The sequence below is a fragment of the Saimiri boliviensis genome, chromosome 8, assembly GCF_048565385.1.
Source record: "Saimiri boliviensis isolate mSaiBol1 chromosome 8, mSaiBol1.pri, whole genome shotgun sequence".
NCBI lineage: Eukaryota > Metazoa > Chordata > Mammalia > Primates > Cebidae > Saimiri > Saimiri boliviensis.
The window spans coordinates 100372292-100397102 of NC_133456.1; the positions used below are offsets into that span (position 1 = coordinate 100372292).

Here is a 24811-nt window from a genome sequence, read left to right on the forward strand (position 1 = left end):
GGTGGGATTTATATGATTCTTTATTTGGATTGTCAGATTACAGTTAAAAACCTATTTTATTCCTCAATTAAGAAAGAACTTAAGTATATTAATTGTCATAATTAGCAGAGTTAGATTGCTAAATTGTACTCTGGATAAATACAAGCAATGTTTTTTTAAGCTTTTAAGAAAATTGACACAGTATATTTTACTTCAGATATACCTAAACTGTGAGTCCTACTTTATTATGGATTAAATATTTTAAATGTTAACATGTGCCTTTCAGCAAATAATTTTGGTAATCACGAAGGACACTCAGATTGTAAAAAAAAACCAGAGGAAACAAAAGCTCTCTTGCATGTAAAACTAACTTTAACATGATTATTAATTGCAGGTTTTCTGAATTAAGGTCGGGGGGCCCAGATTTCTTGCTTGTGAAGTAATACTATTCTCTTGCCTGAAAGGATGTAAACTGATTCTGCTTCTCTCCCTGGTCACTAATCTCTTGCATTCCGGTTATGATAACAGACTGATAGGAGATTTTTCTGCCTGCTTGAAAAAGGCCCAGGTAGGCAGCAAAACAAAAGACAGGTGGCTAGATTTAAACAGGCTTTCATAATTAGCTTAGTGCTGTAGTGTGAGGTAAGAGGTGTGTTGTTATATAAGTAGCCAATTATGCAAGTGAAGAGGAGGAAGGAAGATCGTAAAATTCCCAATTTCATTCCCATAGCTCAACTAGCAAGGAGATTCCTCTTGGAGGAAATTTATATATTGTTATTATGCTGGTTTCAAGAACATGTAAGTGGACTCTTCCATCGAAAATAAGCATTATGGTTGATCAGTGAACTAAATATACAGTTATCCTGGCAAATATATTGCTATTCCTTTTAGAGTCAGGCTAGCCCAACACAAAATTGTAAACATGACAAGGATTCCCCTTTTGGTTTTTCTGTCTTCATCCTCACTGTCCCCTTACTAGTTTCATGCTATAGTGGTTCTCTTAGTCTGAGCTTCATTTTATATTCCTCTCCCTTCCTTCTCTTACCCTCTCAATCTTACAACTTTTCAAGATATTTAAATTTTAGAAAAGAATGGGTGCTTTTACCTTTCTTCTTGCTAGATGAGTCACTAGCTTATCCAATAATTATCAATATGATACTAATAGATGATAATTTGTATTACCAAATATTCACACACTTACTTGTGTTCTAATAGGAGTCATCAAGTTCTTATGCCAAGGATATGAATCCCTCTCCTTCAAACAGGCATAAGAATTTCAGGCAGCCTGAATGCCTGTTTGAAGGAGAGAGAAGACAGTATTATTTGAGATAGTAGTGTCCATCAGATGAAGCTTCATAATTAATTGCTTAATCTTTCCATTGGCCTGGTTAAGAGTTTTGCTATATATTATAGGATTTCTAGGCCAGAGGTTCATAGATTTGCATTCCATGCCACAATTTCTATTTCAACATTGAAGAGAATCATACATAGGACATGATTATAAATTATTCATTACATGAGTATAACATTGCAAAAATCAATCACGAGATCAACATTTTTCTTTCAAGGAAAGGTTCTAATATTTATTGTGCATTTACTACATACCAGATACATTGTATCGTAACATTTTGTGTATATCATATGACTTACATATGATAATGTCCACAAATTTTATATGTGCAGTTCAGTGGATTTTTACATGTCTACACCCAAATAGCCATCACTCAGATCAAGGCAAAGAACATTTCAACACCTCAGCAAGTTTCCTTGTGCCTTTTCCTAGTTTATATGCTTTTCCTAGAGACACCACTGCTCTGACTTCTTTTTCTTTTTTAACTTTTGTACATGTGCAGGTTTGTTACATAGGTAAACTCGTTTCACGTTGGCTGGTTGTACAGATTATTTTATCACCCAGATACACTAAACCTAGTACCCAATAGTTATTTTTTCTGCTCCTCTCCCTCCTCCCACCCTCCACCCTCCAGTAGGCCCCATTGTCTGTTGTTTCTTTGTGTTCATAAGTTCTGATTATTTAGCTCCCACTTAACAGTGGTATTTGGTTTTCTGTTCCTGCATTAGTTTGCTAAGAATAGTAGCCTCTCTAGCTCCATCTGTGTTCCCACAAAAGACATAATGTCATTCTTTTTTGTGGCTGCATAGTATTCCATGGTGTGTGTGTGTGTGTGTGTGTGTGTGTGTGTGTGTGTATATATAAAAAATATTTTCTTTATACAATCTGTCATTGGTGGGCATTTAAGTTGATTCCATGCCTTTGCTATTGTAAATCGTGCTGCTGTGACCATTCATGTGCATGTGTCTTCATGGTAGAATGATTTCCATTTCTCTGGGTGTATTTCCAGTAATAGGATTGCTGAGTTGAAGGGTAATTCTGCTTTTAGCTCTTTGAGGAATTGCCATACTGCTTTCTACAATGGTTGAACTAATATACACTCCCACCTACAGTGTATAAGCATTCCCTTTTCTCTACAACCTTTCCAGCATTTGTTATTTTTTGACTTTTTGATAATAGCCATTCTGACTGGTGTGAGATGGTATCTCATTATGGTTTTGATTTGCGTTTCTCTAATGATCCGTGATAGAGCTTTTTTTCATATGCTTGTTGGCTGCATGTATATCTTCTTTTAAAAAGTGTTCATGTCCTTTGCCCACTTTTTAATGGGATTACTTGTTTAAGTTCCTTACAGATGCTGGATATTAGACTTTTGTCAGATCCATAGTTTGCAAATATTTTCTCCCATTCTGAATCAAACCAACATTTTTATTTTTAATTGCTTTAGTGATAATACTGATTACTCCATCATTCATTTTTGTAGTATTTTACACTTTTCAAAACATTTAAATATACTTTTTTTTTTTTTTTTTTTTTTTTTTTTGAGACGGAGTTTCGCTCTTGTTACCCAGGCTGGAGTGCAGTGGCGCAATCTCGGCTCACCGCAACCTCCGCGTCCTGGGCTCAAGCAATTCTCCTGCCTCAGCCTCCTAAGTAGCTGGGATTACAGGCACGCGCCACCATGCCCAGCTAGTTTTTTGTATTTTTAGTAGAGACGGGGTTTCACCATGTTGACCATGATGGTCTCGATCTCTCAACCTCGTGATCCACCTGCCTCGGCCTCCCAAAGTGCTGGGATTACAGGCTTGAGCCACCGCGCCCGGCCTAAATATACTTTTATTTGATTTTTCACAACGACACTGTGAGGTAGATTGGCAACCATTATTTTTTCCTATTTTACAGCTGAGTAAACTGCTGCTGAGATATTTGTTCAAGGTGACACAGCTATTAGTATAAACTGGGACAGGATCACATATTTGAATTACTTATCTAATAACATTTTACCTCTGGTTAATTCTGCTTTATTAATGTTTGTATGGAAAACACTTTAAATTTTAATCTAGAGACTTTTATCATTAGCTCTTTTTTTTGGACATGGAGTCTCACTCTGTCGCCCTGGCTGGAGTGCAGTGGCATGATCTCAGCTCACTGCAACCTCTGCCTTCCAGGTTCAAATGATTCTCCTGCCTCAGCCTCTTGAGTAGCTGGAATTACAGGCGCTCACCACTACGCCCCTCTAATTTTTTGTAGTTTTAGTAGGAACGGGGTTTCACCATTTGGGCAGGCTGGTCTCGAACTCCTGACCTCATGATTCGCCCACCTTGGCCTCCCCAAAGTCCTAGGATTACAGGCGTGAGCCACCGTGCCTGACTCGTTAGCCCCTTTTTTGATAAAACTCTATGTTCATAGCAAAAAGAAAACATCAAAGAATACACTCGGGCCGGCTACAGCGCTTGGTTTCAGTGCATGCGCACTCCCGGCAGCGACCCGGCCTTTGTCTGTGGTGTCTGTGCTGGGCGGTCGGGGCGGCGGACTGCGGCTGCGGCTGCTGCTCTCGGCACTGAAGCTCAGTATCCTCGTCCCACAGGCCGGACACGCGGCCGGGTTCAGCACCTCGGTAACCTCTGCCAAAGTGGCTGTGAATGGCGTCCATCTGCAGTACCAGCAGGCTGGAGAGGGAGATCACGCAGTCCTGCCACTTCCTGAGATGTTGGGAAGTGGAGAGACTGATTCCGGACCTCAGCAAGAAGCTCTTTAAAGTGATCGCCTGGGATCCTGAAGGCTATGGACATTCCAAGCCTTCACATCGCGACTTCCCAGTAGACTTTTTTGAAAGGGATGCTAAAGATGCTGTTGATTTGATGAAGTCGCTGAAGTTTAAGAAGGTTTCTCTGCTGGGGTGGAGTGATGGGGGCATAACCGCACTCACTGCTGCTGCAAAATATCCATCTTACATCCAGAAGATGGTGATTTGGGGCGCCAATGCCTGTGTCACTGATGAAGACAGCATGACTTACGAGGGCATCTAGATATTTCTAAATGGCGTGAGAGAATAAGAAAGCCTCTAGAAGCCCTCTATGGGTATGACTACTTTGCCAGAACCTGTGAAAAGTGGGTGGATGGCAGAAGCCAGTTTAAATTAATCTCCCAGATGGTAACATCTGCCAGCACCTGCTGCCCCAGGTCCAGTGCCCCACCTTGATTGTGCATGGCGAGAAGGATCCTCTGGTCCCAAGGTTTCATGCCGACTTCATTCATGAGCACATGAAATGCTCACGGCTGCATTTGATTCCAGAAACCAAATATAACCTGCATTTGCGTTTTGCAGATGAATTCAACAAGTTAGCAGAAGACTTCCTACAATGAGAATGCACACTTGAGTCTTGGTGGTTCCTTAGTGTGGGACATAAGCGTGTTATTCCCTGTTACCATGATGCCTTTGAAACTCTCCGCCTGGGCTTTCTACCTGTCCATTCAGTCTTATTCTGACCAAATGAGTATAACATAATGAAAATAGCCTCTGGCTTCAGGCTGGGCATGGTAGCTCATGGCTACAGTCTCAGCCCTTTGGGAGGCTGGGATGGGAGGAGAATTGCTTGAGTCTGGGACTTCAAGACCAGCTTGTGCAACATAGGGAGACTTCGGTTCTACAAAAAAAAATTTTTTTTAATTACCCAGGCAAAGTGGGACACACCTGTGGTCCCAGCTGCTCGGGAAGCTGAGGTGGCAGGATCACTTGAGCCCACTTCAAAGCTGCAATGAGCTGTGATTGCATTACTGCACTACAGCCTGGGCAACAGAGTAAGACCTTGCCTTTAAAAAAAAAAAATGGAATAAAGCCTCTAACTTCAATAGCTATGAAAATTAAATCTGATATTCTAACATGAAGTTGTGACAAGTTACACTATTGTCTTAAAAGGTAAATTCCTGCCATAATTTACTTTCAAATTTTAGGTGGAGCATTTATAGTGTTAATGTTGGAGATTTTAAGAAATCTTGAGTTTATACTATACCTTTAATCTGAGACGTTCAAGCTTCAAAAGAAAAGAAAGAATATACTCAAGCTAAATTTTTTTTCTAATCAACCATAATTTCAAAGATATCTATGAATGTGTTTGTATAACACTGTATAAACAATATATAAACATTGTATATCATTCTAGAGACTTTAGTGTTTCTATGTAGATATATGAATATGTATAATTTTAATAGTATTAATCTATTTCCTCTCCTTTTCACGTAGCTCTAGAACATGAGTATCTTTCATGGTAATAAATAATACCCACATCATTTTTCTAAAGAGTTACATGATAGCCTATGCTACCATGATATCATTAGAGAATATCCTATTGATTGACATTAAAATTGCTTCATTTTTTTTTTTTTTTTTGCTATTTCATTGAGATGGACATGGTGTTTTAAAAAATTGTCTTTTTACTCATACCTGTTTTGTTATCTTGTATGCCTAGAAATAGAGATTGCATTCCTAGAAGCTGCTTAGTTCAAGAATATTAATGTTTTTAGAGCCTCTGAGGGCTCTCAAATTGGTCTGCAGAGGGATTGTAACTATACACATTCCCACTAATTGGTGGAAGAGAGGTCACTTCCTCATACTCTCATAAAAACTGAACACTATATTTTTCACCATTGCCCATCAAGTGAAAAGTGTTATAGTACTGATTTCTGTTACTTGCAAAAGAAAACACAGGAACCTGGTACAAGGGGTTCACATCTGATGAGGAGTTCTAGTGTGAGACAGAGAAAAGAGCGGCAAGATCATTGTTCAGTAAAAAATACGGTTACATTTTCAGGATGTGGGGACACACGAGACTACTATGTAAGAGTCTCTCAAAATCAAGGAGGAAACGTGGAAAAGATCTTGGGGATATTTATGAACACTGAGCATACACAGATCTTTAAACTATCTTTGGATAAGATGCCTCCAAAGTAAAGGAAATTGGAATGACCCAGGTCACTCAGCAGCTAGATTCTGGAGGATGAGGGAACAATGCCTTCACAATGCTGAGGGGAAATGGTTCTGATTCTAGAACTGACAGAGTGTTATGGTAAATACATGGGATGAGAACTCGTACCCTTTCCTAGAAATTTTCCTGAGGTTGTACTCCAGCAACAAAAGGAATAAATTGAAGAGGCCATCATGGGATCCAAGAAATAGTGGATCAGGAGAACTAAGGACTGCATGACAGGGACCCTGGGAGGGACAGAGGCTTCATAGAATAGATAGTATGGCTGAGAACTTAGAAAAATGCATTTGGAAAAATGTGGAAAAGAAAGAAAAGGCAGAGGGCACCAGCTAATAATCTATAATCTCAGCCCTTTGATAGACCAGGGCAGGAGGATCGCTTGAGACCAGGAGTTTGAGACCAACCTGGGCAACACAGAGAGACCTTCATCTTTACAAAAAAAAAAAAAAGAGAGAGAGAAAAGAAAAATTAGCCAGGTGTGGTTGCACACACCTGTGTGCCAGCTACTTAGGAGGCTGAGGCAGGAAGATCACTTGAGCCCAGGAGGTCGAGGTTGCCGTGAGCCATGATCATGCCACTGTACTCCATCCAGCCTGCGTGATAGAGTGAGACTGTCTCAAAAAAAAAAAAAAAAAAAAAAAAAATGGCCACTAGAAATTTCACAGCGAACAAGAAAACCAGACATAAAGAGACATAGTTTAAATTTAATTATACTAAAAAGTAGATTGGTAGAAAGAGGACTTGTCTCAGTGGTGAATAATATTTACCAGGTCATAATTATGTAATATCTTACATGGTGGCTTTTTATATTTTAAGCATTTTATATGTTTTATAGATTATTTTTCAGTTTTTCAAGTCTACACATTGTGGAAAACTGTGTCATGTTGTTCACCAAAACGTTCTCTCCTTCTCTAGTAGGACATTGTTAGTCAGGCACATATGTGCCTAAAGACACTGCATTCCCAAGCCTCCCAAACTCTGATATGGCTGTGTCACTAATTTCTTTTCAGGAGAACATAATCAAAGTAATGTGTGTTCATAGGAGCTCCTATTTATTTTTCTCTTCCATTCAGCTTGAATACTAACATGCCTGCAACTAAGTTGCAACCATGCAAGCAAAGATATTCCTCTAAGGAGCTGTGGAGAAACCTGATAGAAACAACCTGAATGATTGCATTCCAGCCTGGGCAACAGAGCAAGACTCCTGTTCTCTCTCCCCCTTTCTCCTTCTCTTTCTTTCAAAAAAAAAGAAAGAAAGAAAGAACCTGAATGCATGCAATAAAAGAAAATTCTTAGATAGTGACAAGTAACATGAAGAAAATAAAGTAGGGTAAGCAGATAGAGACTGAGGGAGCTGCATTTTAAAATAGGGTTCTGAGGAAAGTCTTCTCCGAGAGGTAGTATTTGAGCAGAGGTACAAAGCAAGTGAAGGAATAACGTTGTCTGAGAAGGAGCATTGCAGGCAGAGGAAATAGCACCTACAAAGGCCTGGAAGCAAGAGCATGTTTGGGGTGTGCAAGGCCCAGCAAAGAGGTCCATATGGCTAAGGCACGAGGAGGAGAAGGAGACTACAGGAAATGAGGCTGAGAAGTAGTGGAAGACCAGGCTATATCAGCCTTTTTTGACGAAGGCGAAAATTTTGGATTTTACCATGAGCTAGATGGGAAAGCACTGGAAGATTTTGAGTAAAGGAGTGCAGTGATCTAAAAACATTGTTCTGACTGCTTGGTGGGGAAGTGTAGAAGCAGGAAGGAAAGCCAGGTAAGAGGCTATTTCAGTTGTCTGTGCAGAAGACAATGGTGGTTTGGAGCCGAGGTTGTTGGTAGAGGTGGGAAAGAGATTAGATGCAGGATGTTGTATACAAAGGCATGTTAATTAGCAAAGTATAGTTGTAACCTTGTAACCTTCAGAAGAACTGTGAACGGAAATGATTGCCTGTGTGTGTAAGGTACATTGTTTTCTTGTCATAAGCCCTTGTGTACTGCTTTTGGTAAAAAGCTATTTACATGCATGACCTTGATTTTTAAAAATAACTTTTTAAAATGTGAAGAAACAAAGCAATTGTTTTTAAATTTTTTATGACAGTATATATAGGTGTACCTCATTGTCTGAGTTTGTTTTGTGCTGGTGTAACTGAATAACTAAGGGTAGATAATTTATGAAGAACTGAGATTGATTTCTTAGAATTCTAGAGGCAGAGAAGTACAAAGTCAAGGGACTCGTGTCTGGCAAGGGCCTTCTGACTGCATCATCCCACTGTATAATATGGAAGGACTGGAGAGCTCACAAGGCACAAGAGAGAAAGGAAGGGGGCTAAACTCATTCTTTTATCAGGAACCCACTTCTGCAATAACTTACTCCTGCCTTAAGGGCATTAACCCATTAAGGAGGAAGGAAGCCTCCTGAGCTAATCACTTCTTAAAGGTCCTAGCGCGGCGCGGTGGCTCAAGCCTGTAATCCCAGCACTTTGGGAGGCCGAGGCGGGTGGATCACAAGGTCGAGAGATCGAGACCATCCTGGTCAACATGGTGAAACCCCGTCTCTACTAAAAATACAAAAAATTAGCTGGGCATGGTGGCGCGTGCCTATAATCCCAGCTACTTAGGAGGCTGAGGCCGGAGAATTGCCTGAACCCAGGAGGCGGAGGTTGCGGTGAGCCGAGATCGCGCCATTGCACTCCAGCCTGGGTAACAAGAGCAAAACTCCGTCTCAAAAAAAAAAAAAAAGGTCCTAGCACTCAACACTGTTGTATTGGGGATTAGGTTTCCAACAAATGAACTTTGGGGGACACATTAAAACCATAGTACTTAAATTTGTTTTAAATTTTTTTATTTTAAAAAAATTATTTACAGAAATTAAAAAACCAATCCTAAGGCATATATGGAATTACGAAGGACCCCCAATATCCAAAGCAACCTTGAGAAAGAAGAACAAAACTGGAGACATCACATTTCCTAATTTCAACATATATTACAAAACTATAGTAATTAGGAAAACTGGATGTCTACGTGCAAAAAAATGAAATTGGATCTTTACCTTACACCATACAAAGATTTTTTTAATGGATTAAAGTCTTAACTGTAAGACCTGAAGCCATAAAATGCCTAGAAGAAAACAGGAGAAAGCTTCATGACATTGGTCTTTACAGTGATTTATTAGATTATGACACCAAAAACACAAGCAACAAAATCAAAAATAAGTGGGACTATATCAAACTAAAAAGCTTCTGTACAGCAAAGAAAACAATTAACTGAGTGAAGACACAAACCATGGACTGGGAGAAAATATTCGCAAACCATTTATCTGATAAGGTGTTAATGTCCATAATATGTAAAGAATTCCTACAACTCAAGAGCAAAAAAAATAACCTGATATTTAAATGGGCAAAGGACTTGAAAAGACATTTCTACAAAGAAGATACAGAAATGGCCAACAGGTATATGAAAAGATGCTCAACATCTCTAATCATTAGGGAAATTCAAATCAAAATGACAATTAGACATCTTGCACCTCTTAGGACGGCCATGATTTAAAAAAAAAACAAAAATACGAAATGTTGGCAATGATTTCGAGAAATTAGAACCCTTGTACACTGTTGCTGGGAATGTGAAATGGTACAGTTGTTATAGAAAACAGTGTGCAGGTTCCTACAAAACATTAAAAGTAGAATTATATGACCTAGCAATTCTAGAAAAATTTCTGGTTATAGATCCAAAAGAAGTGAAATCAAGATCTCAAAGAGGTATCTGCACTCCCACATTCATTGCACCATTATTCACGATAGCCAAGACATGGAAACAGCCCAAATGTCCATTGATGGATGAATGTCTAGAGAAAATGTGGTATATACAAAGAATAGAATATTATTTCTTCATGAAAAAGAAGGAATGGCTGGGCATGGTGGCTCACGCTTGTAATCCTAGCACTTTGGGAGGCTAAGGCGGGCGGATCACCTGAGGTCAGGCGTTTGAGACCAACCCGGCCAACGTGGTGAAACCTTGTCTCTACTAAAAATAGAAAAATTAGCCGGGTGTGGTAGTGCAAGCCTGTAATCCCAGCTACTTGGGAGGCTGAGGCACAAGAATCGCTTGAACCCAGGAGGTAGAGGTTGCAGTGAGCCAAGGTCATGCCACTACACTCCAGCCTGGGCGACAGAGCAAGACTCTTGTCTCAAAAAAAAGAAAAAGGAAATCCTCCATATGTGACAACATGCATGGACCTTGAGAACATCATAGTAAGTGAAATAAGCTACTCCTGTAAGGACAGATACTATTTTTATGATTCCATTTTTATGAGTTATCTAAAATAACCAAATTCACAGAAGCAAAAAATAGAATGGTGGTTGCCAGGAGCTGAAGGGAGGGAAAAATAGTTGTTCAACAGATACAAAGTTTTAGTAATGCAGATGAGTAAGTTCTAGAGGTCTTCTGTAGGATGTTGTGCATATAGTTAACAGTATTGTACTGTATACCTAATTTAAGAGAGTAAATCTCGTGTTGTTTTAGTAAATTTGTTGAGTTGTGAAGTCACCACAATCCAGTTTTAGACATTTTCATCACCCAGAATGTTCCCTCAATCCCATTAGCAGTCATTTCCCACTCCTGTTCTCTCAGGCTACACAGATCTATTTTCTTTTCAGGAAATTACATTTAAATGGAATCTTACAGTATTTTGTCTTTCTCATATAGCTTCTTTCACTTGGCAAAATGTATTTGAAGTTCATCCGTGTTGTAGCATATATCAACAGTTCATGTCTTTCTATTGCTCAATTATATGGATAAATACTACATTTTATTTGTTCTCTGCTCATTGGTCATTTGTCTTATTTCTACTTTGATGCTATTAGAGTAACACTACCATGAACATTAGCATTCAAATCTTTGTATGGTTGTGTGTTTTTATTTCTCCTGGGTAGATTCCTAGAAGTGGAATTGTTAGGTCATATAATAAGTTTAACTTTTTTTTTTTTTTTTTTTTTAATGACGGAGTTTCACTCTTGTTACCCAGGCTGGAGTGCAATGGCACGATCTCGGCTCACCGCAACCTCTGCCTCCTGGGTTCAGGCAATTCTCCTGCCTCAGCCTCCTGAGTAGCTGGGATTACAGGCACGTGCCACCATGCCCAGCTAATTTTTTTTTTGTATTTTTAGTAGAGACGGGGTTTCACCATGTTGACCAGGATGGTCTCGATCTCTTGACCTTGGGATCCACCCGCCTTGGCCTCCCAAAGTGCTGGGATTACAGGCTTGAGCCACCGCGCCCGGCCAATAAGTTTAACTTTTAAAGAAACTGCCAAATTATTTTTCAAAGTGGCTGTACCATACTACATTCTTACCAGAAATACATGAGGGTTACAGTTTCTCCATGTCCTCACAAACACTTGTTCTTTTTCCAGTTTTTTAAAATTATAGCCATTGTGATACAAGTGTTATGGTATCTCACTGTGTGTTAATATACGCTCCCTTAATAAATAATGATGTTAAGTATCTATTATAGTTTTTATTAGCCATTCATATGTCTTTAGTGAAATATCTATTCATAATTTTTGTCCATGTTTTAATTTAGTTGTTTTTCCTGTAATTATTGAGTTGTAAGAGTTCTTTATCTATAGGTTATACATTCCAAACCCGAAAATTTGAAATTTGAAATGCTCAAAATTCCGAAACTTTTTAAGCACCAACGTGACATTCAAAGGAAATGTTTGTTGGAGCATTTCAGATTTCAGATTTTCAGATTTAGGATGCTCAGCTTGTACGTAGAAAACATATGTTACAAAATCCAAGTAAATCTGAAATCTGAAACACTTTGGTCACAGGCATTTTGGAGAAGGAATACTCAACCTGTATATTATTGACTCAAGTCTTTCATCAAATATATGATTTGCAAATATGTTCTCCCACTGTGTGGTTTGTCTTTTTATGGTTTGTTTTTTGTTTTTTGTTTTTTGTTTTTGAGACGGAGTTTCACTCTTGTTACCCAGGCTGGAGTGCGATGGCGCGATCTCGGCTCACGGCAACCTCCGTCTCCTGGGTTCAGGCAATTCTCCTGCCTCAGCCTCCTGAGTAGCTGGGATTACAGGCACACGCCACCACGCCCAGCTGATTTTTTGTATTTTTAGTAGAGATGGGGTTTCACCATGTTGACCAGGATGGTCTCTATCTCTCGACCTCGTGATCCACCCGCCTCGGCCTCCCAAAGTGCTGGGATTACAGGCTTGAGCCACCGCGCCTGGCCCTTTTTGTGTTTTTTAATGATGTCATGTAAAGTACAAAAGTTTACTTTTAGTAAAGTCCAGTTTATCAATTTTTTTCTTTTATAGATTATGCTTCTTAGTGTTATTCCTAAGAACTTTGCCTAACCCAGGATAGCAAAGAATTTCTCCTGTATTTTCTTAGAAATTTTATAGTTTTAGATCTCACATTTAGATCTAAGATCCATTTTGAGTTGATTTTTGTGTTTAAGGTGAGATGTAAGGGTCAAGTTTATTTCTTTTTGCTCATGGATGTTCATTTGCATTGAATCTATAGATCAATTTGGAGAGAATTTCCTTGTTAACAATTTTGAATGTTCAAATTCATGAACACAAAATGTCTTTTCATTTATTTGGAGCTTTTAAGAGTTCTATCTACAGTGTTTTCAATATGCAAACCTGGTTCTTCTTTTATTACATGTAATATTTTTCATCTTATGGAGAAAAACTGTTTTATTTTTTCTGTCTTTTTCTTGAAGATAGGAACTCACCCTGTTGCCCAAGCTGGAGTGCAGTGGCATGATCATAGGCAACTTTGAACTCCATGGCTGAAGGAATCTTTCTGCCTCAGCCTCTCAAGTAGCTGGAACTACAAGTGATACCACCACACCCAACTAATTTTTTTGTGTAACGATGGGATCTCACTATGTTGCCCAAGCTGGTCTTAAACTCCTGACCTCATGCAGTCCTCCTGCCTCAGCCTCCCAAAGTGTTGGGATAACAGGTGTGAGCCACCTTGCCCTGCCAGAATTACTTTATTTATTTATTTACATTTTTATTTTTATTTTTTTTCTGACAGTCTCACTTCATTGCCCAGGTTGGAATGCAGTGGCATGACGACTGCTCACTATAGCCTCAACCTCCTAGGCTCAAGTAATCTACCTACTTCAGCCTTCCAAGTAGCTGGGACTACAGGGATGCACCACCATGCCCAGCTAATATTTTAAGTTTTTATTTGTAGAGACAGGGTCTCACTGTGTTCCCCTGGCTGGTCTTGAACTCCTAGGCTCAAGAGATCCTCCTGCCTTGACCTATCAAAGTGCTGGGATTATAGATGTGAGCCACTGCGCCCAGCCAGAATTTTTTTCTTAATTACACTTTCAAATTGTTCATTGCTGGTATGTAGAGATATAGTGGACTTTTATATACTGGGTTTTGGAGCCTGTGGACTTAACTAACATTGATGGTTTAATAGTTCTGTGGAGAAGAAGTTTTTCTTCTTCCTTTCCATTCTGGACACCTTCAGTCCATTTATTTACTTAATACCTTGTTGCACTGGGTAAAACATTTAGTACAATATTGTACAGAAGTGGTGAGTGCAGGCATACTTGCCTTGTTCCTGATCATGGAGAGAAGACATTCAGTCTTTCACCATTAAGTATGATTTTAGCTGTAAATTTTTCACAGATGCTTTTTATCTAAGGAACTTCCCTTCTGTTTCTAGCTTGAGAGTTTTTATCATGAATAGACATTAGAGTTTTTCACATGCTTTGGCTTCATCTATTGAGATGATCACATGATTTTTATCCTTTGTTTTATTAATATGGCATATTATATTAATTGACCTTTGGATATTAAACTAACCTGACATTCTGACTTACATGAATTTTGTATGGTGCTGGATTTGGTTAGCTAATTTTTTTTTTTTTTTTTTTTTTTTTTTGAGATGGAGTCTCAACCTGTCACCCAGGCTGGAGAGCAGTGGCACAGTCTCAGCTCACTGCAGCCTCTGCCTCCTGAGTTCAAGCCATTCTTCTACCTTGGCCTCTGGAGCAGCTGGAATTACAGACGTGTGCCACTATGCCCAGCTAATTTTTTTGTATTTTTAGTAGAGATGGGATTTCACCATGTTGGCCGGGATGGTCTTGAACTCTTGTCCTCAAGTGATCTGCCCCCTTCAGCCTCTCAAAGAGCTGGGATTTCAGGCCTAAGCCATCGAGGTTAGCTAATAATTTATTACGGATTTTTGTTTCTGTGTTCATGAGAGTGAACAGTCTATAGTTTTCTTGTGATGTCTTTGTCTGGCTTTGATATCAGGGCAATACTAGCCTCATTGAATGAGTAGGAAGTATGCCATCCTCCCCTATTTTCTGAGTTTGTGAACAGTTGCTATTATATCTTTTGTGAATATTTGGTAGAATTCACCAGTGAAATCAGCTAGGCCTTGGCTTTTCTTTGTGGGAATATTTTTAGTTGCTAATTCATTTGTTTTTAAGTTATTAGAGGTCTATTCAGATTTTCCATTTCTTCTTGATTAAATTTTAATGATTTCTAGGAATTTATTTATTTTATTCACATCAGTAGTTGTGTTCTGAAAGTACTTGAATAATAAAAGAAAGCGTGGCTGATATTCTCTCCAAAGAAAATATTTTTGACTACAAATTTTATTTCTTTAATGATTGGTGAACTATCCATGTTTTTCATTTCTTTCAGTTAATCTAAGCTAATGATTTATCAGTTTTGTTGATCTTTTCAAAACACCAACTTTTTGTTTCATGGATCTTTGGTATGTTTTTTTATTTTGTTTCAATTTTATTTCTACTCTGATTTCTGTTATTCCTTTATTTCTGCTAACTTGGGGTTTGGTTTCTTCTTGCTTTTCTAGTCCTTGAAAAGCATCATTAGGTTATTTCTTTGAAATCTTTCTCCTTGTTAATGTAGGCCTTTATGGCTGTAAACTTCTCTCTAATATTACTTTTACTGTATCCAGTAGATCTTAGTTTGTTGTGTTTTTTGTTTGTTTGGTTGGTTGGTTTTTTTGGTTTTCGTGTTGGTTTTTTTTTTTTTTTTTTTTTTTTTGGAGACAGAGTTTTGCTCTTGTTGCCCAGGCTGGAGTGCAATGGCACAATCTCGGCTCACTGCAAACACCACCTCTCAGGTTCAAGCAATTCTCCCATCTCAGTCTCCTGAGTAGCTGGGATTACAGGCATGTGCCACCACGCCCAGCTAATTTTGTATTTTTAGTAGAGACGGCGTTTCTCCTTGTTGGTGAGGCTGGTCTTGAGCTCCTGACCTCAGGTGATCCGCCGGCCTCAGCTACCCAAAGCACTAGGATTCCAGGCATGAGTCACCACACCCAGCTGATTTGTTGTGCTTTTAATTTCATTTGTTTCAGCAATGTTTTTAATTTTCTTTTTAATTTTTTAATTGACATTCAGGATCATGTTGTTTAATTTTAATATATTTGTATAGTTTTGAAAGTTCCTCTTCGTATTGATTTCCAGTTTTATTCCATTGTGGTCCAAGAGGATACTTCATATGATTGCTAGTTTTTAAAAATGTTTGAAACTTGTTTTGTGGCATAATGTGTTGTTTATCTTGGAGAATGTTCCATGAGCTGATGAGAAGAGTGTGTATTCTGTAGCTTCTGAATAAAGTAATCTGTAAATGTCTGTGAGTTCCATTTGGTCTAAGGTGCAGTTCAAATTCATTGTTTTCTTGTTGTTGATTTCCTGTCTGGATGATCTGTCCACTGCTGAGTGTGAGGTGTTGACGTCCCCAACATTTATTGTACTGGAGTCTATCTCCCTTTAGATAAAATAATATTTGCTTTTATGTATCTGGGTTCTTCAATGTTGGGTACATATGTATTCACAGCTGCACGTGTATATTCACATCTTGCTGAAATGATCCTTTTATTATCATATAATGACTCCTTTGTCTCTTTTTATAGTTTTTCACTTAAAGTCTGTTTTATATGATATAAATATAGCTTTGTCTTTTCACTTTTATTTTCCTTTTGCATGTAATATCTTTTTTCTTCCTCCACTTTCAGTCTCTATGTCTTTACAAGTGAAATGAATCTCTTTAGGAAGCATATGGTATAGTTGGGTCATGTTTTAAAAATTCATCTTGTCAGTCTGTATCTTTTAAGTGAGGAATGTAGTCTGTTTATGTTCAAGGTTATTATTGATAAATGAGGACTTACTGCCGTCATTTTGTTCATTGTTTTCTGGTTGTTTTAGATATCGTTTTTTCCTTTCTTCCTCTCTTATCATTGTGGTTGGGTGGTTTTCTGTAATACTAAGATTTGATCCTTTTTCTGCTTTGTGTATTTGCTCTGACAGTGAATTTTATACTTTTGAATGTTCTCATGATGGTGATTATCATCTTTTTGCTGCCACTTTTTGCAGGACTTCCTTGAGTATTTCTTATAAGGCCAATGTAGTGGTGATAAATTCCCTTAGTTTTTGCTTGTCCGGGAAGGATTTCTTTCTCATTTGTAAAGGATAGTTTTGCTGGATATAGTATTCTTTGATGGCTTTTTTTTTTTTTTTTTTTTTTTTTTTTTTTTTTTTTTTGCAGTTCATTGAATATATTATTGCATTATCTTATAGCTTGCAAGGTTTCTCTGGAGAAGTCTAATGAGAATCCCCATACATGTAACCTGACATTTTTCTCTTGGTATTTTTAGAATTTTCCCTTTGTCTTTGACTTTGAAATTTTGATTGTAATGTGCCTCTGGGAGGATCTTTTTGACTTGAACCTATTTGGGGATATTTGAACTTTCTTATCTGGATGAGGCTTTGAAAGTTTTCAGCTGTTATTTGATTAAATAGCTTTTTTTATGCCCTTTTTCATGTCTTCTCCTTCTGTAACTTCCATAATATGAACACTTGTTCACTGTGTGGTGTCTCATAAGTCTTGTAAGCTTTTTTTTTTTTACTCTTTTTTACTTTTTTGCTTCCCCCTCCCCACCAACTGGGTAATGTTAAATGACCTGTCTTCAAACTCTGAGATTTTTATTTTTCTTCTGTTAGATCAAGTCTGCTATTTAGGCTCTCTCTCTTTTTTTGGAAACAGAGTCTCGCTGTGTTGCCCAGGCTGGAGTGCAGTGGCTCAGTCTCGGCTCACTGCAACCTCTGCTTCCTGGATTCAACTAATTCTCATGCTTCAGCCTCCCAAGTAGCTGAGATTGTAGGCGTGCACCACTATGCCCAGCTACTTTTTGTATTTTTTTTTTTTTTTTTGAGATGGAGTTTCGCTCTTGTTACCCAGGCTGGAGTGCAATGGCACGATCTCGGCTCACTGCAACCTCCGCCTCCTGGGTTCAAGCAATTCTCCTGCCTCAGCCTCCTGAGTAGCTGGGATTACAGGCACGCGCCACCATGCCCAGCTAATGTTTTGTATTTTTAGTAGAGACGGGGTTTCACCATGTTCACCAGGATGGTCTCCATCTCTCGACCTCGTGATCCACCTGCCTCGGCCTCCCAAAGTGCTGGGATTACAGGTTTGAGCCACCGCGCCCGGCCCTACTTTTTGTATTTTTAGTAGAAACGAGGTTTTACCATGTTGGCCAGGCTGGTCTTGAATTCCCAGCCTCATGTGATCCACCCACCTCGGTCTACCAAAGTTCTGGGATAATAGGTATGAGCAACCATGTCTGCCTGTATTTTTTTGCTCATTTAATTCTTTAGCTGCAGGATTTCTCTTTGATTCTTTTTCATGATATTTATTTCTGTTGAGTTTCTAATTTATATCGCGATCTTTTTTCCTAGTTTTGTTTAATTATCTATACTTTCTTATATCTTAGTGAGCTTCCTTAAGATCATTACTTTTTAATTTCTATACTGGCAACTTGAAGATTTCCTTTTCATTAGGGTCTATTATTCAAGAGTTGTGTTCCTTTTGTGATGTTACATTTACTTAATTTTCATATTTCTTGTGTCCGTGTATTGCTATCTGTACATCTTGTGAAACAGTAGCCTCTTCCAAACTTTCTAGAGTGGCTTTCATACATAGAGAAAGACTTTCACCTGTAGTTGGGTCTTATAGCGCCAGGTGAAAGTAGATGGCAACTGTTTCCAGGTAGGTGCAGTGGTATAGTCTCTGTTCAGCTTCTTCATCTGTATTCAACATTTGTAATAAGTGTGAGTGCCTCAGTGGCCTAGGTTATAGACATTTGTGGTTGTGGCAGCAGCAGCACAGGTTGTTAACTACCTGGTAGAAGGCGCTTTTGGAATCCTTTTCTCATCTTCCCCCACAGTAGAAAAAATTAGTCAAGGGGATACCTCTTGGTGTGAGATTTGGCACGAGTGACAAGCAGCTGCCACAGTGGCTAAATTCCAGGTGCAAGTGCTCAGAGCATTGCTGGGGCTGGAGTCCTAAGCTCAGGGTCTTAGGAACCTTATTTGGCACCTGGGTCTTGGGGTCCAATCTTGCTGTCTGTGGCAGGGTGGGGTGTAGGTTGCCCTTAGTGCTAGGATCTGTGACTCTGAGGCACCTTCTAGCAGCTCAGGTCCAGAAGGTCAGGTTGTAGCTGTGATGCTATCCCTGGGGACCAGTTCACAGCTCTGGCACTCCAGGGAAGAATGTGTTCTCAGGAGGTTTGAGCTTGGGGCCATGAACCTATAGGGCTCAGTGACAACACAGGTCGTTGGATGTGAGGCACCATGTAGTGGTAACTCTACAACCTGAGATTGTGGAGCGCAGCAGTATCTCAGTCTGTGAGTCCAAGTGCAGTGACAGCAAGTAGCCCAGGATGGTTGATCAAGCATGGCTGTTGTTTGGGCCATGAGAGACAGCAAATGGCACAGCGATAATGCTACTCTCCAATGAGGGGGTTGTCTTAACAGCCCCGACTTTAGGGTTCTGGTCCAGCTGCAGAGAAGCAGAGTACTAGAGTTGTTTGGCCTGTAGGGTACGTTGTCTGAGCTCACCCACTGCTCAGTTTTCCCTGAGACAAAGGGTAGTACATCAGCTTAGCCCTGGGATGCACAACTTCTTAGCTAAGCCAAGGTGCCAGTTCCCCAGGGGGCAATGTCCTGCTGCAGCTCTGGCCTAGAGGGGCATGACTGCCCAGGCACCGTAGATGCAGAGCTCTGGCAAAGCCCTCTTTCCAGCAGAGGCAGTGCGCAGTTCCAGCTCAGGCCTGTGAGGGCAGAGTACAGCTGCAGCTGACAGAGCTGGAGCTGTTCTGTCAAACCATCCTTTTCCCAGGAGGGAGAAACGGTGCCTAAGCTTCAGCCCAAGGCAATGAGGGTTGGGGGTGGAAATTCCACCACTGCTTGGTTCCACAGGGAAAGATGCTCACAGCTGAGCCACCTAGGGATGTCAGACCACTGAGCAGAGGTGGTTTGATGGTGGGCTAGCCTCAGGGATGAAGGGGTGCCATGACTACTAGCCGCCAGAGTAAGACACACTCTAGCATTAGTTTCAGTTCCAAGATGGTGTGGCATGGTGGCCAGGAGGCCACAGTGGGAGGAACACAGTATTGGTGACTTCTCTGGGGAAACAAAGCTGGGCAGCTTCTTTGTAACTTCCTCAGCTGGGCTTAGAGCCTGTGAGGACTGCAGGTAACCCCAGTGGTGAGGCCCGTAGGTGTCTAAGCTGTTGGTGGGGGCTTCTGGGATCCTCTTGCCTACCTTTTCATCAAAGGCAGAAGTGGCCACCTGGTTCCCAGCTGATCATGGCTGGGGGATGGAGTGGCAGAGGCCTGGCATTTCCTTCTGTTCTTTATGTGGCTGTCCCGAGTTTCTCCACTCACCAGGATTGCTGTTACTTCTTTGACGTGCTCCAGCACTCTCCTTTAGCTATTTCCATTAAAATGTAGTGGTTTATTCATTGTTCTTGGCTGTCTTTGTGGAAGGGATGAGCACTAGGGGCCTCCAGTCAGCCGTCTTGCTGATGTCACCTCCCCAAAAAACTCTATTTTTCCTTCTTCTCCGTCTCCTCTTCTTCTTCTTCCCCTCCTTCTTCCTCGTTCTTCTTTTTTATTTTTTTTTGCAATGGAGTCTCGCTCTGTTGCCCAGGCTGGAGTACAGTGGTGCAATCTCAGATCACTGCAACCTCCGCCTCCTGGGTTCAAGCAATTCTCGTGCCTTAGCTTCCCAAGTAGCTGGGATTACAGGCTACCCAGCTAATTTTTGTATTTTTAGTAGAGATGGTGTTTCATCATGTTGGCCAGGCTGGTCTCAAGCTCCTGACCTCAGGTGATCCGCCTGCCTCAGCCTTCCAAAGTACTGAGATTGTAGGCATGAGCCACTGCACCCAGCCAAGATTCTGTTTCTTCCTGAGTAAATTTTAGAACATTAGATTTTTCTAGGAATGTATCTCTTTGAACTACATCTTGAAATAAATTGGCATAAAGTTGTTAATATTCTTTTATTACCTATTCTTCCTTATTGTAAAATATAAATATGTAAAACAGCTTAATGAGTAGTTATACAACAAACAAGATTATAATTTTCATTAGTACCAAGAAAATAAAATTAACAGCAATATCAGGTAGGGATAGAAGGTAATTGGATCAATAGAAATTCCCATTTTAGGCCAGGCACAGTGGCTCATGCCTATAATCCCAACACTTTGGGAAGCCAAGGCAGGTGGATCACCTAAGATCAAGAGTTCGAGGCCGGGCACGGTGGCTCAAGCCTGTAATCCCAGCACTTTGGGAGGCCGAGGCGGGTGGATCACGAGGTCAAAAGATCAAGACCATCCTGGTCAACATGGTGAAATCCCGTCTCTACTAAAAATACAAAAAAATTAGCTGGGCATGGTGGCACGTGCCTGTAATCCCAGCTACTCAGGAGGCTGAGGCGGGAGAATTGCCTGAACCCAGGAGGCGTAGGTTGCGGTGAGCCGAGATCGCGCCATTGCACTCCAGCCTGGGTAACAAGAGCGAAACTCCGTCTCAAAAAAAAAAAAAAAAAAAAAAAAAAAAAAAAAAAAAGAGTTCGAGACCAGCCTGGCCAACATGACGAAATCCCATCTCTACTAAAAATACAAAAATTAGCTGGGTGTGTGTGGTGGCACACACCTGTAATCCCAGCTACTCAGGAGACTGAAGCATGAGAATCACTTGAACCCAGGAGGCGGAGGTTGCAGTGAGCTGAAATCATGCCACTGCCGTCTAGCCTGGGTGACAGAGTGAGACTCCATCTAAAAAAAAAAAAAAAAAAATCCCATTTTAAAATTAAAACCTCATCATCAGATCTGAAATGAATTTTCAAGAGATTGTTATAGGTGGGAAATCTGAAGGCACCCAAATGTTAAATGAAATGTCTGAATTTACATAGTAAACAACTTAATATACGATCTGTAATTACTCTTTTGCCCTATCTTTATTATGCTGTTGTAACTCAGGTGTCAGGTGGACCTCTGCTAACTAAGACCACCAACAACTCCGTGGTTTGTGAAAGTCTAAAAATCTTCCCATCATCTGTGTTAATTCTCAAGGTGTGCACTCCTCTTGCCTCGTACCCCTGTATCTTAGTGTGTCCCCTTTGTACTCCCAGAGTTTCTTAAAAAGAGTCTACTCATCAGAAGCATTAATGAGCAGGAGTAGATCTAAGTTAAACGCAGTTTGAAGTTTACACAGTGATCAACTTTCCTAGTGATTTTATAGGGTAAATGGGGGAACGCTCTATAACAAACAATTTAAAATCCACACATTACATACTAGACATAGATATGTTGTTACTGTGTTCACTGGCATAGTAACAGTATCTACAAAACTACACAATTGTCTTTTCACATAAGTGTTTTCTCCCAGGAAATGCCTATCCATGTTACAGAGGCAATCAGTTAATGAAAGACCTTCTTTTTTAAAAGTTAAGATGAACACATTATCTCATATTTTTCTGTCTAGACAGGTAATCCACAGAAAAGTTTAAAGACATTAGAGAATTAACAAGAATGAGCAGCACTGCTTTCTACCAGTTGGAAACATTTTTCAGGTGACTTATTTAGAAGGAGAAGGGAGAGGAGAAAAAAACAGTTTTTCAAAGTGGCTTATTTAATGTTCAAGTAACAGAGCATGCTTTGTATTTGAATGCTGTAGTAGTTCTCACATGTAATGAGGGCTAAATTCAACTGAAAAGTTGACCAAGAGTAAATTCAATGAATGAAAATAATGAACTTTGCAGTTACATAATTTTTGTTACTAAAGTAATACTTAAATATCACTGACAGCCAGAATTTGAAAAACATGACTTAAGGTTCATGACTCAGATTCAGTACTTACTTTATCAGTTACCTGAAGATGCCAGAAATATGAACATATACTTTAAATAACTCAGAAAACTGGAAAATTCTTCGTTATATTGAACAGAAATATATAACCATGTAACTGTTGACTGATCCTAGTAACTCTACCCTATGAACTATAATTTTCAACTTACTGATTTGATTTTCTGTTAATTTCATCAGTGTTTTTACTAGAGGGAATGCAACCTATTTTAGGTTTCTTTTATTTACTCTACCCTTACTTATCATCAGTCTCAAACTTAAATCATAGGACCCTGATTTCATGAGCATTTTAAAGATAAATTTCGGCATTAAGAAGAGTTAGAAAGTGTTTTCTGCTTGGAATCACAATGTGGTGAAACATACTCCATCACAATTCTACAATCCGTGTGACTATTAATACACATTGGATATCCCAAGGTACCAAAGGATAAGCAGAGGAGGCCTCACCTGTGTGAAAACTATGTAAGAATACATGTCTACTTCCAAGAAGAGGCTACAAAAAAGTCCCATATCTTCTGAAACTGCACATGATACAAAAGTAGAATAAGTAGCTGAAAAATTTATTGTGTACTATCTGAGAAAATACAGTCAATATTTGGAGAGTGAATTGGTACCCACTTTACTGAAAGTCATCCAGATCTAAAGGAGAGAAATCAATTTGGTGATGACCGTGGTCACGGAAAGATGCATGTGCTTTCTCAAAGTGACTTGCTATCTTACTCAGTCACCCTAGGCATTGAGCTTTATAGTAGACCACTACTTCTTTATCTACCTAGAATCATAAATGATCATTTGAGGAGGCCAAACTTGCCCCCAAACAAAAATATTTTGCCATCATCTGCCATGTACTTGGCTCCTCCCAAGACAAAAACTAATGAGAAGGGAAATTCTCAAGAAAAGAAAAAGTCACTGCAGTTATCATTTTATGAAACTGTCTTATGACAGAAGATGTAGACTTTGCATAGTGACTTAAATATTAATATTGGACCACACAGAATTGGAAAATCGACTGTGCTTTGCTTCTATCTAATGAGCATGTTGTAAGTTCTAAGTTGCCTTTTAAGTGTGAAAAAAAAAAGGCATGACACCAAAACGACAATAACGACATCAGATCATTTTTATTGTTTGACAGTAATGATCTGAAGGACTCAGATTATGTGTGATAGATAAGCCAAATTATGATAGATGCTATGTTCAGAATCCACTACCAGCATAAGGCCACGCTATTCTCAAACTGAGTCAGTGACTCTGTAGAAACAGGAAGCTTGTTCTTGACTATGTATCAGAACTTTTAAGTCAGTAAAGGCTATGTTCTAATACTAGAATATCAGTGCTAAGTGAATGATTCTCTAAGGTAATTCATCCCCACGTACAATTGGAATTTGTTTACTGGGCGGGATTTTGATATTAGGAATCCATTTGTCTGTAAGAAAATATATTAATGTGTTTAATATATTAGTTCTTCATATAAGAGGAAAAGAACGATGTATACGAAAGGCTATAGCATGACTTTAAGATGTTAAAGAGTTATATGAATCTCAGGTTATGAGATTCTGAGGTCAGATGTATTTGTGACTTTGCCAGTTGACCTCAAATAAAAAGTGTGTATGAATTCCTGTACGTGTGTGTGTGTGTGTGTGTGTGTGTGTGTGTGTATATATACACACAATCCATAGGTTTTGTGTGTGTGTGTGTGTATATATATATATATATATATATATTCCTCTGTGTGTGTGTATACATATATACACAATCCATAGGTTGTGTGATATATATCACAACCTATGGATCCCAGCAGGAAGCAGAGAAAAATTTTAAATCTACTAGATCATAAGCTTTTCTTAGAATTGTGCTATTGTGTTTTATATATTGTTTAGGTAAAATGCAATATATTCTGTATCTTTATACATCTTTGTATGTCCTCTGGTAATCTTTAAAGCAAAAAAAAAAAAAAGAGTTATAAAGAGGGACATTTATACACAGGCCAATTCAGGAAGATCTAACAATTATAAATATGTATATACCTGATAGCAGAACACCAAAATACATGATGCAAAAACTGACAGAATTGAAGGAAGAGATAGACAGTTCAACAATAATGGTTGGAAATTTCAGTGCCTCCCTTTCAGTAATGGATAAAACAACCGGACAAATCAACTAGGAAGACTTGAACAATATGATAAATCAGCTAGACCTAACATATTCCTAAAACACACCATCTAACAATAGGATGTACGTTCTTCTTAAGTACAAATGGAACATTCTTTAGGATAGACTA

At 39.3% G+C, this 24811-nt stretch overlaps 1 protein-coding gene and 1 pseudogene across 1 annotated transcript in view; both read left to right on the forward strand.

The window, feature by feature from the left end:
• DNAJC1 (DnaJ heat shock protein family (Hsp40) member C1) overlaps window positions 1–24811 on the forward strand; it is a 237775-nt gene that overhangs the window by 197425 nt on the left and 15539 nt on the right. The gene's annotated exons all lie outside the window — the stretch shown is intronic.
• On the forward strand, window positions 3687–24592 carry LOC141585446 (valacyclovir hydrolase pseudogene; annotated as a pseudogene).